A 6,527-nucleotide genomic window follows, 5' to 3' on the forward strand; every position below is an offset into this window, starting at 1 on the left:
CAGCACCATCAGATTCAGGGGCGGCATCATCTTCTTGAGGGGCGGCATCATCTGCTTGATGGGGCGGCTCCATCACAATGAGGGGCTATGTGGATGCCCAGAGGGGCGGCACCATTATATTGGTGGGTTCCTCTGACACTTCGAAGGGCGTCACTGACACTTTAAGGGGCGGCGCCAGCACTTTAAGGGGCGGCAGCATCATTTTGAGGGGCGCCACCGACTCGTTTGCGAGCAGCACCATCACATTCAGGGGCGCCACCGGCACTTTGAGGGCGGCACCATCACATTGAGGGGCGCCACCGATACTGAAAGGGGCGGCATCATCTTCTTGAGGGGCGGTATCATCACATTGAGGGGCTCCTCAGATGCTTAGAAGGGCGGCACCATTACATTGAGTGGGTCTACTAACAGATTTAGGGGCGGCACTGTCACATTGAGTTGCTGGATCATCACTTTCTGTTCGCACGCCGTTTGCAGAGAGTTTGTTGTCGTCGAACGGGCTGTATTTACTGCCGTGGTGCCGTAACTGCACACAAACAAAAGAAACCATCTCAGTTTCGGTCATGTCAACACCACATTCATGACGTCCTACAATATTTCTATCATGAATCGTTACTTATCATACAAATACAATTTCCCTTTGTTTATATCTTATCTGACGCGTTTCAAATATATTGTTTACTAGGTAACTTTCGTATCTTATCTCGGAACACCTTTAAATACAAAAATGCAAACACTTTCAGTCGCAGTGACAAGTGATGATTGTATACAATTTCTTACAGATAATGACAGTCTAAATCCCCAGTTCAGTTCATACCGACAAGTTTTGCCTCCCATGCGAAGTCTCAGCGTGCAAAACGGGTTCTTGGTCGCACCAACTTCGACCTCGTATAAGCGCCATTAGCACAACGCTGAAATGCACACAAAAGAGGAAAATATATCACAACTGTACCGATATACCATATCGTAATCGAATAAATAACACACAACTATCAGAATTATCGCTCAATATGCGTTTGTGGTCGATTGACAAGCTCAACAAAAAACTATCCACAAATTTGGCGCAGCGCCAGATTGCCTTCGCAGCATCGCCATTTCCTTTTATCATGTGAAGCTGCTTAATAATCAACACATATCGAAATGACACACTTACAAGCTACATACAAACCAATACCTGTATCGAAATATCACTCACCCGTTGATATTCTACATAAAAACAAACACAAAGGCACAGACCACTGACGAACCGGCCATTCGTCTGCATTCGTCCCCCACGTGAGCCGGCCGAGCGCCGCGCAGCGGCTGTGACCTTCACAAGGTTCGGCCTTCAGCCGGTTCTGAGTAGAGCTGCCGCTTTACAGAAACACGAGAGCGCCGGTGCGCCGACGAGGCGGCGCCAACACTTTCTATAGACGGCTGCTTCACTTTAAGAGGCGGCATTATCATTTCGGAGGCCAGCAGCATCACTATGAATGACGGCGCCTACTGTTAACGCCAGACCCCTTGAAACCCTAATTTTTCGCGATTGTTTTTTAATGCGCGGAAGAATTTCAACCATATTTAGGAAATAGCTGTTTCAAGACCTGCCGAAACTTTTTCTTCAAATACGTTTTGTTGTCACTTAAATGTCTGTGGCACTTGTCGTTGACTCGTAATGTTAACTGTTTTTCCATACTGGATAGAGGCCTTCCTACGTCATATGACATTAGGCTCCGCCCACGGCTGCGGCATTGACCCGTGCCCATCAGCGACCTCTGTACAAACGACACCCCTGCCATCTGTAAAGGACTATGCATTTCGCTGACGCTTCACGTGCTATGTATCAATTGCAGCAGACGGTCAAGTAAATGTTAAGCTCTTGTTGACTCTCGTATATAGGACCAAGAGGCCATCACTCCTCAACCTACTATTCACACATGCTTCGAACAAACGTTAAAGATTCCTAACAAATACGATGCTCGATGTAGGATATATGTATGTTTGAAATACGAGCGAGCCTTATGATGTGAAGCGAAGGTAATTAATTAATTATTACGTTGTTCGATGGTTGCATAGCGATGTACAAATCAGCAACTACTTGATGACATCCGAAATCCCATTATCACATTAGTTATCTGCAACGCCATAGGCTTTAAATACCTACAGGTGAATATTTCCTAACCTTATGTCAGGTATATGCCATCTGCCCGTCATTTGCAGCTTATGAAAAATAAAACAAATATCAGCCGTCAGCGAACCTATCAGCATTGTACAAGCAATGCGCATTGAGCATTTATGGCTCCTCAGTCATCATGTCGCTCTTTGGGCACTGTCAGACAAGACGCTACGCACAACACCGCCGGCTTTCGGCACCGCTCGACCGTCCCCGCTCCCCGCCACAGCGCGAGTACCGCGCGTCGGCCCGAAACCGCCGCAGGCCAAGACCAGGGGCGTAACTTTGTATACTTTTGGGGGGGGGGGGGCAGGTGCCCCCCAACTTGAAATTCTGCCACCCCAACATCCCGTTTGCCCCCCCCCCCCCAACTTTGGTGGGCGCCCCTTGGCCCAAAAGGCGCCCTCACGGGCCAGGGTCGTAACCACGCTCAACAGATCGTGGTGAGAAAAAAAAAACTGCAATAGGAGCGCCATCCCTCAGGGGGGGGGGGGCGCCATGGCCTATGAGCTTGGGACCTCTGAGGCCATGGAGCGCCTACATGCGAGAGAGGGGCGCCTATGAACTCCATAGGGGTGCCTCAATGCAAAAGAGGGGCGCCTGTGATGGCAATAGGGGCGCCTGCATGCGAAAGAGGGGCACCCTATTGGTCTCTGAGGCCCTTAGGGGTGCCTCTTAGACCTATGATAGTATAGGGGCGACCACGTGCAAAAGGGGCGCCAAGGAAGGCCATAGTGGCGCCCCCATACGAAAGAGGGGCGACTGCATCATGTATGCCAAATAGGGATGCCTTTGAGGCCCATTTTAGAAAGAGGACCTCAAAGGAGCGCCTCAATGGGAAAAAGGGGCGCCGGTGAGGTCTATAGGGGCGCCTCTGTTAGCCATATGGGCCGTTACATGCGAAAGAGGGGCACCTATGAGGCTTAATGGGGCGCCTCCATGCAAAAAGGGTAGGTCGTTTGTGTAAAGTTTTTGAGGGACGGTATGCCGTTTGCGGCAAATAAATACTTAGCTAAGTAGCGTGCCCCATTCGTTAACATGCGCCCCTCAAGCCAAAGTTGGTGCCCCTCTGACTACACTTACGTCTTAAATCATCCCTTTTGCTAATAATGGCGACCCTCGCACCACAGAGTGGCGCCCTTCCGTGTATCAATGCGACCATTGAGGTAGTTGAAGTGCCCCTCTGACAAGTACCTTATGCCATCATCCTTGCTAGAATAGCGCCCCCAGTCCGCAGGCTGCCGATTGGCTCCTGAAGGCGCCCTCGTGCCAGTTTTGGTGCCCCTCTGCACTGAGTAATGAAATGTATGTGGCACTCGCACAGTGAGGCGCCTACCGATTTTAAGAGCGCTACTCGAGTCATAACCATCGCCCCTCTACGTATACCTAGAGGGGCCTGGATGCCATATAACACACTATAATGTGTTATGGCATCCCTGCTGCTAAAAGGGCACACTTAGCTATAAGGCTAGCGCCTCAACGGCTCATACAAGCACTCTGCAAGCCAAAGTTAGCGCCCTTCTGACTTATATCATTTCTTTTGCAAAGTAGGGGAGAGTGGGGTAATTTGGCCGGTGGTGTAAATTGGCCGCCCCCACCTGTACGAAAGCTGATAAAAGTGAATGAAATAACTTTAGTCTCTATTCATTTGTCATCGGCAGAATTAACTCGAGAACAAATATCAAAACTTTCCCCCTCTTAGTTTTATTCAAAATTAATGAAAGGTGAATTACGTTAGAAAATGGTAACTTTTACTTCCGTTTAAAAATTTGTATAGGGGAAGTTGGGGGAACGCCGAAGACTTTTTTTCTGACGCCCGTAGCACGCAAGGTAGACAACATAAGCTATTCTTGTTGGCGTCATTCGAGAGGCCAGTCTTTTGCCTTTCAAACATACCAGGCGCATTTGATGAATTCGCATACCGTTAAGCGCACAAACTAAAAATATCAAAGAAGTGACTTTTTCGGCGTTGCCCCGGACTGCGGGGAAAGCCGAAAATGGGAGAAATGATCTACGGAGAATGCCGACATTGATGTTTTGCCACTTTATCTCAAACTTTATCCAGAATTGATCAAAGCTGACACGCGTTTTAAGAGCTTGAGGAGGCGGTGCACACTGGAAGTTATAATTGTGTGATATAATAAGAACATGCCAGGTAAATCATTCCTTATAGGTAACAGGCCGTTGTGTCGGTTGAAAGTGTAATTTGTGTGACTAAAAATACGCGTTGCTATTCTACAGCAGTAAAGTCCACGTAGCGTGCTTTTAACACGTGCGTAATCGCACGTTTTCGGCATTACCCCAGCCTGCCATACTTTCATTTGCAGGCCCATAACTTTTCAACGTGCTGTATAAATTTCAAATAGGCAGCACACTTATGCAAAGACATGCTAAAGATTACTTGACCGAATTGGCCAGACAAACGGTAGCATAATGAGTAAGAAATGCAGCTTCAAAGGCGCATGTAGTACAAGGGAAACGTACCTTGAAAACGCTCTTGGCGCCCTCACAGTCGACGTATTCCGAATGACGACTCGTAACAAACATGCGATAATTGTAGTCACTTAAGCTTCAGAGCATCACTGACAGGTGGCATCCATGTCTTACGGTTTTCGAAATATCTCGAATTTCGGCTTTGCCCCAACTCCGGCATTGCCCCAACTTCCCCTAACATGTAGTATTTGGGCTGTAAACGAATTAAAACATTATAGCGCCATTTTTGAGGGTGTTCAGCGGCTCCAAGAGCAATTTCATCTAGTTCTGTACAGCCAAGACGACTTTATAGACAAAAAATTTCAGAATGGCAATGTGGGGTTATTTGGCCGGGACTAGCGGGGCAACTTGGCCGGTGCGCTCAGAGTCACTATGCTGGGACGGCCGAGTTGTCATGGTTAATTATACCATAAAAGACATAATTCATGACCAACTTTGACTACCTTGATGCCATATTTCCTATTGGACAGCTGTAAGGGCATGTGACGTCATCAAAGGTTACCTAACGCTTTTTTGCTAATAAATACTTACAGAAAAAAGATACAGCCGCGCAAATGGTCTCATTGTGTTCAGCTCGTCAAGGCGCATCGAATGATATACATGATGACCTTGAACTCACGTAACCTTGAGGTCAAGCGACCTGAGGTAACGAGACCTGAAGCCAACCTTGATCTTGACCTTGACCTCTCGAGGTCAACACATACATGTTTCGATGCGGAATGACGAGAGAATTACGATGGTGTTTTTTGTTTTGTCCTAACTTGATTACTTCAAAAGTTATTCGTAAAAAACTGTCATCGCATCTAGAGCCGCTATTTTGACTATTTTCGACCCCTGTGACGGGTGAGTCAACCTCCAAAATGCTTCAAATGCGTCGTAGGACACGCGTCATTGCTGAATGTGAAGCTGACTCGCCTATAACAAAAATCATGGCCTCAAACTAACACCGGCCAAATTGCCCCACACCCCCGGCCAAATAACCCTGCTAGTGGGGCAATTTGGCCGCTTTGCAGACCTTTGTAATCCGCCACAATTTCAATATCAGTAGTTACTTAATCATTTCAAGTTTACTGTCCAAGAAAGTAAAATGTATGCCACACCTGTCCGCGTTGAGAAAATGCAGAAATGTGTTGTCGATTTTTAGTTACATCGTTTTCTAAAAAAAGCGGCCAAATTACCCCACTCTCCCCTACGACGTCGCCTCTCGTTGGACAGGGTGGCGCCTAGGGCTGATAATCCCGGGATCGGGATCCCGGGATCCCGGGATTGTATTAATCCCGAATCTCGGGATTAGAAGCATCGGGATTTCGGGATCCCGATATTTTCCGTACAGAAACATCGTTCATAAAGTGTAGCTGATAGTAGGTATGTAAAAAAAGGTAAGTGAGTAACAACGCATTACAGTGCAGTTTTATGTCCAAAGATCTTACTTACGCCGCGCAAAGTCGTTATGCACAAGTATTGGTTACATATATACCTAATTGCCATTGTTTCACACCGTCTCAGCCTTCACAATGTGGCGAGAGACGAGCTCTCTCTCGGCTCATCTCTCGCTCCCCGCGACGTCCCTCGCGTACTCGGTTTAACAGATCATTTTGCACGATGACATACTATGCCGACTATCGAATTCGAGTCCATCGAGTGGGAAGAGGTCGGCCGTCTTCTCTGTGTGACTGTGGGAGCACGTCTGGTGGCTCAGTTACTGTCAGTGCCCCGTGGCTGGACGATCCATGAGGCTGGCCGGGCGCCCTGGGCATGGTTACCGTTAGTGAATAATTATTAATTACGTGCCTTTGTGATAAGCTATAGCTAACTTTGCCAAAATGTCGGATTTTGCTGAATTTAAAGGCAGTGCGGTGTGGGAACATTATCTAAGAAGTCA

At 47.6% G+C, this 6,527-nt stretch overlaps 1 long non-coding RNA gene across 1 annotated transcript; it reads right to left on the reverse strand.

The window, feature by feature from the left end:
- Window positions 1–485: 485 nt before the first annotated feature.
- LOC122374132 lies at window positions 486–1,272 on the reverse strand. Its single transcript, XR_006255162.1, has 3 exons — window positions 1,196–1,272; window positions 818–911; window positions 486–526 (listed from the first exon to the last, which is right to left on the reverse strand). It is a non-coding gene; the product is annotated as an uncharacterized LOC122374132 (long non-coding RNA).
- Window positions 1,273–6,527: the final 5,255 nt, after the last annotated feature.

Source organism: Amphibalanus amphitrite, unplaced genomic scaffold (genome assembly GCF_019059575.1).
Source record: "Amphibalanus amphitrite isolate SeventyFive unplaced genomic scaffold, NRLGWU_Aamphi_draft 001609F_arrow, whole genome shotgun sequence".
In the NCBI taxonomy this organism is placed as follows: domain Eukaryota; kingdom Metazoa; phylum Arthropoda; class Thecostraca; order Balanomorpha; family Balanidae; genus Amphibalanus; species Amphibalanus amphitrite.